General features: G+C 42.8%; 1 long non-coding RNA gene across 3 annotated transcripts in view; it reads left to right on the top strand.

Annotated features, from left to right (window-relative positions):
• Window positions 1–15,118, top strand: part of LOC116663669 — a 36,315-nt gene that overhangs the window by 15,992 nt on the left and 5,205 nt on the right. For 2 of the 3 annotated variants that reach the window (XR_004319944.1, XR_004319947.1), the window contains exon 3: window positions 6,426–6,469. This is a non-coding gene — a long non-coding RNA (uncharacterized LOC116663669). Of the gene's footprint in view, window positions 1–5,924; window positions 6,470–15,118 lie in introns of all 3 variants that reach the window. The other variant, XR_004319945.1, reaches the window with a different exon arrangement.

Genomic DNA, 15,118 nt, shown 5'->3' with positions numbered 1-15,118 from the left:
GGTGAATCTTTGAGCAGAACCACCTAGTAGCCACGAACACCACTCACAAATCCAGTTATAATCATGTAACAGAAACACATGTTGTGAACTTGCTAATTTCTCAGACACATGTTGTGTTTCAGGATTCTTGAAAGTTCCCATGGGAACTAAACTGGTTCTGTTCAAAGTCAAAACTGGTTCTGTTCAAAGTCAAACCCCTGGCTAGCTGACTAGTAAGATAATTGTCTAGATTGGGGAGCCCTTTGAGATCTGAAAGTCTTAAAAAGAAGCATAGTATAACAGCTTAGAATCTGAAACAGAGATTATAATTTTAACAATATGCATTTAAATGTGAATTATCATTGGTTATACAGATACCAAATTTATTCAACACATAATTCTCAGCCTCTTTTTTCCCCATGAAAGTCATAAATATAGTGCCAAGTGGAAAGTAAAGGCTGCTGGGTGATTAGTAAGACAGCTGATTGTTTCTCTAGCAAAGGAAATTTCATAATTTGTTCATAAGCCACTGCATTAATGCTAAGACTTGCTTTCAGCTATTAATTATCCCCTACAGAAATTTGGTTTCTGTTTTCAATCTTGATAAGAAAGCAGTTGTTATTGTAGACTTCAGAGGAAGAATGCTACCTGAGAGAGTGGCACTGACAGGCAGGGCCAGAGTTTTAACGAGGGGAGCTTTGCTACACAGAAAGATTTTGGAGGTGGTATTTTAACACAGTCTCCCTTAGAAGATTAAGTTTTCTGATGGCTTTTGTTGTTAAAATGCAAGTGTCTAAAATATGTCTGATTAGTTTCATAATAAGAAGGCCAGTCCCCCATTCTGCTTATACCAAATATAAGTGAATGCTTTATTTTTTACCTTAAAGTTTGAAGAAAAACTTTAAATTTAAGTTTAAGTATTATAATTAAGGAACAAACACAATTATCTCCAGGTCGCTGATCAATGTCACCATCTTAATGAAGTCTATTTTGACCATTTTATTTAAAATTGTGTTGGGGGAGGGTATAGCTCAAGAGGTAGAGTGCATGCTTAGCATGCGCGAGATCCTGGGTTCAATCCCCAGTACTCCCCCAAACATAAATAAATAAATAAACCTAATTACCTCCCCTCCCAAAAAATAATAAAAAAAATAAATAAATAAAAATTTAAAAAGTTGTGTTACTACCCCAACCCTCACACTCTTTTCTCCATAGCACTTACCACTTTCCAATTTACTAATTTATTTATTTTTTATATTTATTGTTTATAATTTTTCTCCTACTAGAAGGTAACCTTCTACACGGCAAATGTTTGTCGAATGATTAATGGACATCTATAAACCTGCACTTCCAAAACCTCTTCTGTTTATAGGATACTACAAACATCTAAGAACCCTAAGGTGCCTTTCTTAAAGGCACAACAAGCCCTGTGGAGGCATGTGATCGAAGTGTAGTCAGGGAAATCGTGTTGAACACAAATGTTTGGAGCTCCAATTGCTCTTTGAGCATTTGCTAGAAGCAACTGAGTGCCAAGTCTGCATAGGACCTAAGAAGAAAGTTCTCTCAACTAGAAAATCAAGACAGAATGTATTTGTAAAGCATTCATTTCTCTGAACCCAGGGCTGAATCCACTGTGAGGTTCCTCCAAAAGGAGAAGGCCCTGTTCTTGTTGTCAACAAGATAGTCCTCTGGCTGGGGAAGTTTCTGTAGGAATGGCTACCTATGGTTCATGACTCTTACTAGCAAAAGGGTCCACCTAAGTTTAACAAAGGAACTGCTCCAATTTGAGGACTTTAAAAAACAAACAAACCTCAAGTCAATGAATATCATTGAAAGCACCTGTAACCACTTGCTTAGCCCAGTAGCCAATTCCTTTGACCTGGTAATCAAAGCTTTTCAAAAGTAATTGTGCAGTGAGGCTTAGCTGAATATTTTCAAAGTATCTCCGTATCAGAGTGTGCTTGTGATAAAGAGAGCTTGTGTCCCTGCTATCCTCCGCTTGCTGTAAACACCTCAGCCTCTTGTCTAACTAAGGCACAAGTCTGTGCTTGACTCGTACCCTGGCTCGCCAGTCAGAGCCCCTGGGTCTCTCTAGTGAGTTCCCCAGTGTTCAGAGTCTGCTGGTCCCTGGTCCCTCCACCTCCAGCCCCTCCTGCTCACTGGAGCCAGAAGAATCCTTCGAAATCATGGCTTTTACCTTATCAGGCCCCTCTTTGGGAATTAATTTTACAACATGCATAGAACTAAATCCAAACTCCTCACAGAATTTTAAGCCTTCCATCCGAAAGTTCCATGCGGCTTGGATGACCTCAGCTCCTACCTCTCGCCACGGTTAGCACTGTGCTCCAATCCTGGCTGTGCTCTTCTTTCCCCTTCCACTTTCTCCTTTTCCCTTTCCCAGCCCTTGCTCTCCATCCTTATAGCCATCTCTTTGCCTTTGTTTGTACTGTTTCTCATTCATCCATCCATCCATTCATTCATTAAATTGATATTGAGCAGCTACCATATATGAAGCAGTGTTTTGTGTCCTGGGGCTACAAACTCAGCAACTTGGATTATGCCCTCTTCCCTTCTCCTTCAATGCAAGGCAATGCAAACCATACGCTTTCCTCAAGAGCCAGTTCAAGCCTCACCTTCCTGAAGGTTCCTGACTGACCCCTTTGGACAGTGGTAGGCAGCTGAGTGTAATGGTTAGGAGAAAAGGCTTGGGAATCAGATAAATCTGGACTGGAATTTTTGCTCTGCCACCCAATATCTATGGACTATTAGGCAAGTTCCTCAACTTTTCTAAGCCTTCTATTGCCTCATCTACAAAATGGGAATCGTGGTACCTCATGGGTTTGTTGTGAGAATAGAGAGAGGTGACAGTCAATGGTGATGTTGCTGTTACTGTCTTTCTCTTCTCTGAAACCTTATAGCAGATAAGTGATTCTTGGCCACTTAAGAATGAGTGAACATTATCTGTAGTGCTTTTGTGTGTTTCATAAAACTCCTTCGTCACTCAGCAGTACTTAACAAGTGCATTGTGGATGTGTATGTACAGTAAGAGGACACTTGGCCGTCTCATCATCTCTCTCCTATTGGGTCCCCAGTTCCTCAGGGACACCAGCTTCAGGCTGTCCTTTCTATACCACCTCCCTGTCAAGATGAACCTTTTCTGTGGACTGAAAGCCATCAAGATAGAAAAGGAGCTGCCTCTATTTGATCTGGGGCTAATGGGAGAGGGAAGCTTTTACAAACTGAAGGGTGCCTGAATTTCCAGCTAGTGTTAAGTGACCATAGCAAAGTATAGCCCATGGCTGCAATTTGGTCTGTCAAAGATGGAATTACAAGTAAATTTGAAGTTTCACAACATAGTTTCTCTCTATTATGGGTGCTGCTGTGCATTAAAATTGTCTGTGTGAGGCTCATTGGGATGGGCAGAGATTCAATCACTACTAATGACTTGAGGAAATGGGGTGGTGAGAATTAGGGTCATCCATCCCAACTGGGGCAAGAAAGAGAACCAGGAAATGTGTTTTTCAATCTTGACATCTTGCCAGCTGGAGCTAGAGGGAATTTTTTTTGAACTCACTGAGCAGCCTACTCACAAATCAGAAAGCTGCATTCAACGGAAATAGAGATAATTTTTAAGTGGTCTAGTTAAAGAGTGGCACCACCCATTCCTGGTTGTGCAGAGCACCCCCTAGGGACCCTTGAAACCATACCACATCGCTAGGTAGAAGCCCACTTTAGAAAATGCCATGATAACTGGTTTTATGCAGTGAGGCCACTTACACATCCTCAGTAATGGTTTGGACTGTTATAAAGAAAATATAACATAGCAGATGTGCTCACCAAATCCTGCGTATTTAGCCGTCAATAGATAAATAAGATATTATCTATTAGGTATAATATTTAGGTGTGGTATCTGGTTAAGTAGTCTTAAAAAGAATAAATATTTCAAACAGGTTACAAACCAACCTTATAGTTTTCAAAATCACTTCTATATGCTCTCATCTGGTTCTTATGACAACCCTGGGACATGGGCAGGGTAGAGAATTATAACCATTTTACAGGGAAAGAGAGAGGTTAAATAATTGTCCGAGGTTACAAAGCCTCTAAATAGCAGAACTAGGATGAGAATCCTCGTAGCCATTATTATTTTTGTTATTATATCATGCTGGCTATTATATTGACTCCCCAATACACGTCATATCGCTAGTTTTCTTGCTCTCTGTCCTGTACACAGAGATTTCTGGAATGCATGTGCCCCTGAGCTGCTCTGTCTCCTCTGGGCTAGGGACTAGAGTGTCCCTGACTGCGTTCTTGACTTTCACAGGGGCAGATGGGGCCCCAAGCCTCGCCTGGCCCTGCTGGCCCGTTTCCTCCTTTTGCCTGGGGCCAGGCCTGAGTGGGATGGTTAGAACTGGAGCCCTTTTTACATTTCATGTTTTTCTGGTTCCTGAAAACGAAACAGGGCAAGAAACTCCTGCAGCAGGAGTGTTTGTTCCAGGCAGGGCGTTCAGCCATCTCCTCCTGCAGGAGGATCTGCCTTGGGGCATTCCTATTCCCCTCCCTTGCTGTGTGATCACTCTGATAAGTTTTAAAGATACATCACATTCAGGGTCCAGATCAGACTGTTAGGCTGGAGTGCAAGTTCAGTAGGTTACATGATTTCATTTCATTTAAAAAAACTATGCTTGAAGTTGGGAGGTACACGTGTTTACTAATATTATGCTGAAGCTTTAAGAAGGGTCCATCCCCCAGCTCCAGAGACTTAAGTTGGATAGCTTGTCTGGAAGGAGCGATGATGACCAGCACAGGCTGACACATGCTGGTTTGGTGGGGCAAAGTTCAGCCTGGCCTCTGGAGGTTCATTATCTGAAAGAGAGATCATTCACCCGCATTTGGTCTTTGCTTGGATTTCTTCTGGGAAGAAAAAATAAAAGAAGAAATACACCCAAAACTCCACGAATGGAACTTCATTAAATTGGAAGCACCACCGAGGCTGTGTGAATGGGGAGGGTGTTAGCTGAATAAGAAAATGGAAAACCCTGCGGCTTCCCAGCTGGAACTCCTCCATGTTGCACATCTGCATTCATCCCGCTGCCCGTGCTTTTCACGATTGTTTCTGAGGCCAAGGACCTAAGTTTTGGATGCTCACAGATCAGAACCGTGCCAGGGGAAACCCAGAAATATTTAGCAACTCTACCCAGAGAACACAAAACAGTTACCCCCTCCATTCAGTCCCCTTCACACGCCCCCGAGACACCGTGGACTCCAGAGGCTGCAGGGGAAGACATGACTTTGAAAGTCTCTTGAATAGGCTGTAAGAACATGCTTTCTCCCACATGTCTGAGACATGTGGGGAGAGAGAGATTGGAAGAAAGGCAAGCGGAGGCAGGGAGACCTCTGTATAGAATAAGCCAAGAGCGCAACAGCAGCTGTAAACGTGCCAGAGGGAGGCAGGCAGAGAGCCAAGGACCTCTGAGCACAAGCTGAGCAGCCGGGCAGGCTGGCTCCCAGCACCCTCCAGCTTGGAAGAGTCGGATGGTGCCCACCAGTTGCCTCAGCAACCAGGCAGTGTTTGGAACCCCCGGGAGTTTGTTAGAACTCTGGGCTCCGAGGAAGGGCCTCCTTATTCTTTCTGGGATGTGTGCGGACCAGCTGGAGGGTATGAAGGGGCCGAGGTGGTCTGAGGCTTCTCTGGAGACTCTGCCCCACCAGCAGAGTCCTGTGACTGGGAACGGACTGCATCACGGCCGCAGCTGTGTGTCTCTCCAGCTCAGTCCGTATGTACAATCATTCTTGGTATTGTATCCTCACCCTTTCAGCATAGATGTGACTTAATTTTTGAATTGTCCTTTTGCTGTCTGGGGATTATATTCTTCTCCTGTCTCTGCATCACAGTTCCTGAGTCTCCAGTGGCCTCCACAACTTAGTTTTTCCCTTCTCTTACCCAGGCAAGAAAGAAACTCAGCATTGTGATGCTTAAAGTGTGTCATCCTCCAAGCCCTAAGAGAATCAGACCTTCAGGAGAGGAGGTGGCCTCATGTACACCAGCTGTGTGCCATCACATCCCGGGGGCGGCAGGGGGAGGGCCACCAAGACCAGCCTCCTCCACGCCTGGCACCACGTCTCTTGTCAACCCCCTTCCCTTCGAAAACTAAACTGCATTCCCCAGGCTGTCATACTCTTTATTTCCTGGCTCCCAGAAATCTTTGGTGTGAGAAGAGGCAGAGGAATCTCCTGAGGGGTATTTGGAGGGAAGGGAGTAAGCTCAGGATTGGATAACTTCCACGAGCGAAATCTTAACCTTGCCGCGCAGTGGAGTCAGCTGGGAGCTGTTGGAAAACTGAGACTCTCCGGCCCAGGCCCAGGCCCAGATTCAGTGCATCAGACTTGCGCAAAGTTTTGTTTTTGTTTTGTTTTGACAAAGGTATATTTTTTGCAACCGTTCCCAGGTGCTTCTGAGATGCGACCAGGGTTGAGACCCACTGATATAAAGGTGAGTAGCCTGGCCATGAACACAGTCAAGGTCTCTGTGTGCAATATAAGGAGTCCTAACCTTGAGCCTTTTTTATCTGCAGAAAGCCCCTGAGCCAGTCAGGCAGCTGTGCTCGGTGGTGGTGACCTCTTTCTTCCCCTCTGTATCTACCAGATTTGAACTCTAACTTGTTCTAAACTTGAGAGAGGTGATCCTGGGTAAAAAGAACTCAGTTCTGTGGCACCGTTACGGTACGGGAGCTTTTGGAAAGGCAGCCGAGGAGGAATACATCTTCAGAGCACTGGGGGAGAAGGAGTGGTTTGTTGATTTTTTTTTTTTTTTAACATCTAAAATAAAACCCAGAGGAGGGGTGGGGCAAAGACAAAAGGAAGGAAGAAACAGAAGTGAAACAGCAGACAGAGTCATGAACGAAAATGAGAGAATCCAGAAAGATTACCACCCCCACCCCCCACGCCCCCACACACCTGTTCTTTGAGAATCTTTGAGAAGGTGGGGCTTTTGACTCTAACAATTAAAATTCCAAGTGGCCTTCCTTGGAAATCTGTCCTAAAATTCTGAATAGCTATAGCTCTGGCAGCTGCCTTGGGACAGTTATTTCAGTGTCCCAGAGGAAAGATATTTTGGGGTTTAGTCCTTGCCAGAAATAAGAAGCCAAGGGAAAAGGAGAAACATTACAGAATTTCCAAAAATATTTTGATAGCAATGCAAAACTTTGTGGAGTCTTAAAGAAAAGTTAGAGTACCCTCTTACTGGAAGAATGCCTAATGGCCTTTTATTTTGGCTAGTAGATTAATTACGTTATCCTGTGGTGACATCTGCAGAAGGGCCTTTAAGTTCACAGACACACCTATGAGAGTGCATGTATATACATGTGCATATGCATATGCATGTGTATGCTTATTTATACATTTTTAGTATTTTGATTTGTGTACATGGAATAGATAACTTCTATTTAAGTGATATATATAAAGAAATTTTCCCTCTTCGAGAAAATGAGGGCGATGACATCAGGTTCTAAGTCTGGCAGGAAAGTGAAACAGAGAAACAGGGGTGGCTTCAGTTAGTAATTTAAGTTGAACTACACATCTCAAGAAACCAAATGCGACCCTACCTCTTGATGGTCATCAGGGCAGTGCTGGCCTATTACTGTCATGCAGGTGGACCTGCTGGGAAGTAATGCACTCCTACCTAATAAAGCCTGCTGTTTTCCTCCTCTAACCCTTCTCTCTACCAACTCCCGCTTCTCTTGCATTGCTTAAGAAAAGTCTCTTCTTGCCAGTGCATCCCAGTCTCCGTGGTTAAAGGACTTTGCTCCTCCCCAGTGGCCCAGCAATAAGGCTATTCTGTGGATTCTTACTTTTAATGAGTTTAAGCTATTAGTTGTTCTGTAATACTTTATTTGTTATAATGTGCTCATTTTCTCCACAAGTACCCAACGGCTGTGTTGCACAAGGTGCAATTTTAAAAATAAAATAAAATGATGTTAATTATGCCCTGGAGGTCGGCAGATGTGAATTGAAGAATTATTGCATTGTAAGGGCATCCCTCAGTTATGTTCAGACACAAATATCTGCCCATCAGTTGGCTTGTCTGGGCAGCCAAATCTGTAGAATCAGTTTGGGATCAGAGGTACTAAAAATGGCAAAGCTTTGCTTATCTCAGCAGAGAAGGTCTTCATGCAATTTGGGGCCAAGTAACAAGCATTACATGGTGTAAAATGAAAGTAGAGGACTTAAAGGAGCAAGATTTTACTAGCAGTCAAAAGTGTGAGCCCTGTTGAAGGCTGGGCAACTAATACTGAGCCTCGTTCTGCCCTAGCACTCAGCAACTGAGTAAACAAGATCTTATCTGCTCCATTAAGTGTATATTAAAAAAAGTTCACCCCAGTGGGTATTTTTTTTAAAAAACTTTACCTTGATAAGGGAAAGAAATTGTATTGTTATTTAAAAGAGAAAGAAAAAGTATCTTTATTCATATGATTATACCTGTAGGAATTTGTTTCTTTGCATTTTGATGTTGGTAACGTGTACTGCTCCCCCCGACCCAACATACACACCAAAGCAGAGTTTTAAGTTCATATTTATTTATTATTTTTTTTGGAGGGGGCAGGTAATTAGGTTTATTTATTTTTAGAGGAGGTACTGGGGATTGAACCCAGGACCTCCTGTGCATGCTAAGCATGTGCTCTACCACCTGAGCTATACTCTCTCCCCTCTCAAGTTCATATTGTTGCTAAATTTAAGATTGAGTTTAATTAGGAAAGTCTTCAAGTTGAACGTTCATTGATAACGGTAATTAAAATTTGACAGTTCTTTCCAGTTTATAAAAAGCATTCATCTGCTTGCTGATTTAATTTTCACAACGTAGAGAGGAAAATGAGGCAGGTTTTACTCTCTCCACTTTAGAAGTGGAGAGCCCAAGGCTCAGGGAAGTGAAGGGTCTTGCCTTAAGTCATAAAAGTGGCCCACAAGGAGTGTTAGTCTTCTGATCCCAGCCCCATGCTCTTCCTTAACTGCCAACTGGTTAGTTTGGTGAGGACTGTGAAAATCTAGTGAATTATGGATATGAGACTTGGACCATATGATTTCTTATTAAAGTCTTGAGCTCTGGGAGGGTTCTTTAAGAGAGAATCTCAGCAGGTGAGCCAACTCAAGCTTCCTATGCTCCCTCTGTCCCATACGTGTCAGTCTTATGGGCTCAGGCAGCTGTTTTTCCTCATCCCAATCCTGAATGAGATCTAGAAAAATTCTCTCTCCTTTTAGCTGAGACCAGCCCAGCTGTGACAACATGGGGCCCTTTCAAAATGGGCTCATCCTAGTAAACTGAGAAAACAATTGTAAAAACACCTACATAGATTAGTTTATGGAACACAGATTTTTAAGTCCTAACTCTAGTCGGGCCTATAGCTGCATTCGTGTTCAGGACAGACACCCAACTCCAGTTCCTATGCCTTGCCTTGCTTTAATCCTGTTTGGGGTGATGGAGAGGATGTGATACCAGGGTATTCACACACCTAGCCTCGGGTGGATTTCAGGTCTAGCGAGGTAGTCGGCCCTCCAAAGTATTATTCTCCAGTGTGAGTGCTCTCGCTCCGTGAGTCCGTCCTGCTCCATGTCTGTTCTGTAGCCACTTTTAGCTCTTTTGGCCCATTTGATCCCACAGGGTGTGTTATTTATGATATGATAGAAAAGCAGTATGCTGGGAGGAAGCGGCCAGGGGATAAGACCAGGTCCCCTTATGTGACACTGGCAAGTCTCTTTGCCTTCCTGGGTCTCAGTCTCCACATCTGGGCAGTACCTGGGTTAAACTGGATATCTGTCGTATTTTCCCCAACCTCTGTCCTGGACCTCTCTCAGCAGTCATGGGTTCCACTGGCCAGAACCTAAGAAGATACAGGCTGAGGCGATGAGGAAAATGTGCATATGGGAGAAGGTCGGGTTGGACATGCGACCCAGAAATGCAGAGACCCTGATTCTTTAAAGACTCAGGGAGCAGAACACAAACTCATTTTGGGTCCAGAGATGTAAATAACAGAGACAAGCAAGATGACGAGCCTTAGAGTTAAGACCTAGAGAAGATGCAGAACTACCACAAAGACTGACAGACGATGCCCAGATGGGACTCTTTGCTACTAGGATGTAAACTTCACCAGCGCAGGGATTTTTGTTCTTTTTAATGATGAATCCCTCACCTGGACACTCAATATAGGCCATTGAATGACAAATGAATACTTTAAACTTGTGATAAGCTACATAAGCAATGTGAGATTATCTAATTTATCTAACTGCATCCACCCGCAAATAACCCTTGTGTCCTGGGGCTGGCCTCTGGACAATTCTGAATCACTAGCTAAGCCACTGTCCGTGGAGCCACTGATTGGCTTGGCCTTTCCTCCTTCTACTTGCACTTTCCCTGGTGTGACCCTTGCCTGTGGAATGGCTGGTCTGACATTTATGGCTCTGCCCATCATCAGTTACTAAACTTCCCTGGAATAATTACACCATAACAATTCAGTCATTAAGCTGAAATGGTCAGCAAGATCACACAGTCCTCTGGACTCTGACTGGGGAGAACTAAGGGTGTGGTAATGTGTGGGTGAATATGTAAGTCAGCAAATATTAAACTGAGAAGAAGAGGAGGAAAAAGAGGAGAGAGCTGCTATGTCTCTGCATGTGTCTCTCTCTGATAATCGGGGATGAGCTCAGGTCAGTTTCTCTGCTTGGCTTGTGTTCCACTCTGAAAACAGACTTAACTTTGTAAAATGATTTCATTAACATCACTGCACATATAATAACAGGTTCTTTGAACACACAAAAAAAGCCTGACACAAATAGGGAACAGTCCAAATAGGGTAAGAGGGCTAGGAAAAACCTGGCAGCTCTTGCAAAACCTGAGTGGAGCCAGGGTCAAAGCTCCGAACGACTGTCCAGCCACACCTCCTCTGAGGCAGGGGTGTTTCTGGTTGCACTCTTCCTCCTCAGGCAGGTTCACGGTGCTCTCTCTTTGGTTTCTCTCCTCTTTCACAACCTGATGATTTTGCTCTTTTGCTTAGTTCCTACTAATAGTTGCTTTTTATCCTTTTCTACCAACCTCTGTTTTGTCTGAGTCTGTGTCTTCTTATGAAAGCTTTCCTCGTGGATTCAGCCAGGGCACTGAACACATTGGTTATCTCGTGTGTTCCTCCCACGGGGCATGTGAATTTTCCTGTTTGAGTTACGCATGATCCTTGCCCTCTAGGCAGTTTACAACCATGTAAACAGATGAGGCAGGTAAATATTGGATGAAGTGTAAAGAAGTAAATTAACTATGACAATATAAATTACAAAGAATACATTCAAAACACATACTTTTATAAGAAAATAGGACCAGCTGCTTTTAGTAGAGAGGGGAAAAAGTTCTGGCAGATAAAATGGATTTGTGGTCTGTTCATTCCTTCATCCAGTGATAACTAAACATGCTATGTTGGATACTGTAACAGAAAGAAGATGGGTAAGACATGATTCCTACTCTTAAAGGTTATAGCTTGGAGAAGAGACATGATGTGTGCACATGCCTAGCTAAAATACAAGGGAAAAAGTGTTCAGTGTTTCGAGAGGTACACAAACAAGGCTTAGGCAGGGGAGCAATACTTTTTGGTTGGGGAGGAGGTGGAGGCATTTGAGGTGGGCTTGAAGTATAGGTGGGATTTCATATTTTCAGGGTTTTACCAGATCTCTGATGCGTCAAGGTAAAAATCAGTCAGAACTGAAAAGAAAACAGTATTTTTTTTGGCTTTGGTCCATATCTACTATAGTGGCATTCTCAAAACCTGACAAAATCTTCTTGCCTCAATATTTTGTTGGCAGTTGCCAGTTCTTGACCATTTGAAGATCATACCTTTTTTTTTTTTTTTTTTGCATCTGAGAAACTTATAGAACCTATTTCCAGAAAAAATAAATGTACATACCCAGTGAGTTGCATGCAGTTTTCAGGAGTTCATGAACCCATCCTTGCAGCCTGTTCTTAGACTCCCAGGAATCCATGCTCCCCAGTTTAAGAATTCCTAATACAGACAGTCCCTGAAGTGTGGCCACTGTCAGTGTTGAGAGCTACATAGCCTCGGGAACTCTCTTGTACGGAAGCCACACCATGTTCTCTGGAGTCCTCAGTGCTCCTGGTGCAGGCTGACCTGTATAAATCTGAGGACCATCTGCGGTGCCAAAGCAGTGCTCCTTGCTAGTATGCATCCATGTGTACACACACACACACACACATAATCAGAATGGGGAATGTATTTGTGCAGGGTGTACATATTTTTTAAAAGATTCCCTGGTGATTCTGATAGCCATGATGTGTCCCTCCACACCCACTGCCTCAGGATGTTATTATCTGTGAGCCTCCTCCATCCCTCTCTCTGCCTGCCTGGCAAGCCCATTAGACGTGCCCAGACAAATCCGAATCCTGGCTCTGAGCCCAGCTGAGGCTCAGGCTGGGACATCCCTCCACTCTCCTTCCATGTTGAATTAATCCTGAAGCTGGATGGCAAAGTCCCCAGCAAGGAAGCTCTAGAAAACAGGCAGTTTACAAGTGTTAAACAAAATATTTCTGTATCACAATTTCATTGAGCAGGAGCTGGGCTGGAACCTTTTAGAATCAAGGATGTGACCTGGGGTTGTTGGTTCTGATCTGCAGCTTCAGAATTAGACTAGCTTCTAGGACTAGGGAGGAGTAGTTTGGGGTGAAAACCACATCCCTTTTCCTATTTTTTATACCACTTAACATCAATGTGGTATCTCCCTCGGGACCAAGGCTAGATTACCCAATGGGCAGAGTAAGCATGTGCTTAAGACACCCCTGTCCAAATTCTTTCTCCCATGTTAATCAAAGCCCTGTGGGCTCTTGTCCCCATCGAGATCACCTTCTCAATTGGAAAGGGCAAATCAGGCAGAACTTCATTCTGGGGGTATAATGGTACCCTTTTATTTCTGGAGGGCAGTCTGTATCTCTGAAAACTTGAGGACAAATACATAGCTCGTATATAACCCCGTACTTCCCAAGAATTCTTACACTTCTAATAGTTACTAATAAACACCCACTCTATCTGGGTATTTTGTCAGGCATTTCAGAAAGGAACCATTTATGGTGAGTTTGTGGTAGGGAGATATTCTGGGGAATGTGTGAGGAGGAGTCCTTCCCCAGTCCCCTTGATTCACAACACAAAAGTGACTACGCTTACTGTCTGTGAACTGGGCCTTCTTCTTGCCTTGTTTTTCTTTTCTATTTATTTTTCTTCGTGGCTTAAATTTAACGTAAAACTTTTGCCATCTTTAATGTTCTCATTTGAAAAAAAAAGTTTGGGGGAGAAAGGAAGCTTTTAAATCTTTCTGGTTCTTTTTAATAACTTTCAGTCCTGACATTTGCCTTGAAATTGTCATGACTTTAGATGTTCTAAAATGGGGCCAAGGAGACAGGGAAGCAGGAAGAGAACTCCTGGCCTCCCTGACCCTGACTTCAGCCTGACCTGGGCTCTTTTCCTTGTGCTTCCCTGTGCAGAGGGAGCCGGGAGCCGCAGGGAAGGGCTCAAAGGCAGGGGTGCTCACAAACGGTGGGCCGGGGAGCCCAGCTCTGCATAGCACTAAAGCTATTAAACAGATGGTTTTGAGGTTTGGGAGCTGAATTGTTTAAAGAGGTGGGCTTTTGTTAAATTTATTTTTTTAACTGAGAGTTATTACTATCTTTGGATTTTATTTCCTTGGAGGTTGGTGGTGGCCTGAATTTGGCAGTTTTCAGGGGTGTGCTTTTGACTTTGCTTTCATTTCTCTCTTCTCTCCTAAAGCCTGGGGCTGTGAGGACTCAGGGAATTGCTTCATTTGGAAAGGGAACGTGTGTTGACAGTGCTGTCCTATAGGGTGCCTAGACTTACAGGAGGTGCCCTGAATAGGAGCAAGCAGGATTCAGGACTGAGCTCAATATTTAAAACAAACCAAAACCAAACAAAAAGCCAAAAACAGCTATCAAAGGCAGAGAATAGGAGAGAACATTTCACACCTTTACATATCAAAATACCATTAAAAGATAAATTAAATACTGGGGGGGGGGGATCTATTTGAAACATATACAAGACAAGTTTAATGTCACTGGAAAGTGCACTTTCAAGTCAATAAGAAAATGGTGAATGCCTCAATAGAAAGTTGGATAAAGGGTATAAACAAGTAACGCACAATGTAAGAAACACCAATGGTACTAACCATATAGAAAGGCTCACTATCACTAGTAAAGAAATACAACTTAAACAAAAAAAAAGATGCCTTTTGGGGGAAGAGGGCAGTGAGCTGGATGGTTTTCATGGCTACTGCCAACCAGCTGGGACAGCAATGCACCCATCTTCACAGGAGGGCTCCAGCTGCTAAGCAAACATCCATGTCGCATCCTCAGCACCTTTTCTCCTGGATTGTGCCTCCGTAGCATCCTTTCCCAAGAATGCTGTTTCAAAATTGACTGCTCTCCTTCTTTTATTTGGATCTTTAATCTCATCAATCCCACTGATTAGGCTGCAGACTGGTACTCTCTTCTACCTTTTGGCCTAAAAGACAGTCTTTCTTTCATGATATTTTAAAATGCCATATTTTTGATTATCAAATTGGTAAAGATTAAAAATAAAAATAAAAACTGAGTTGGTAAGTATGTAGAAAATGTGTACCAGTTGCTAGTGAGTGTATAAATTGGTAAAACCACTCTGGAGGGCACTTTGGCAGTGCATATCAGAAACTTTAAAATTGTGTGTACCCTTTGATAAAGCAAGTCCATTTAAAAGAATTTAACTTTAGAAAATTATCATGGATCTGTGTAACTATTTAGCTATACTATGAAATATAATGCAGATATTATAATGATGTCATAGCTGTTTAATTGTATAAAAGGATATTCATAATATATCAAAATTTGAAAGTTAATTAAAATTAGCATATAACAGTATAACACAATTTTTACAAAAGAAAATCTGATGGATAGAAACAAAGACTAACAGGATATAAAAGAGAGTTAACAGTTATAACCAGTGGTTTTTCTAGGATAGTGAAATTGCAAGTAATTTGATTTTCTTCCTTGTCATCATCTCTGTTTTCTAAATCTTCTACAGAGAATATGTTTTCTTTTCATAAAAATAAAAAT

Source organism: Camelus ferus, chromosome 5, assembly GCF_009834535.1.
Source record: "Camelus ferus isolate YT-003-E chromosome 5, BCGSAC_Cfer_1.0, whole genome shotgun sequence".
Classification (NCBI taxonomy): Eukaryota; Metazoa; Chordata; class Mammalia; order Artiodactyla; family Camelidae; genus Camelus; species Camelus ferus.
This window is presented reverse-complemented; position numbering and strand designations above follow the sequence as displayed.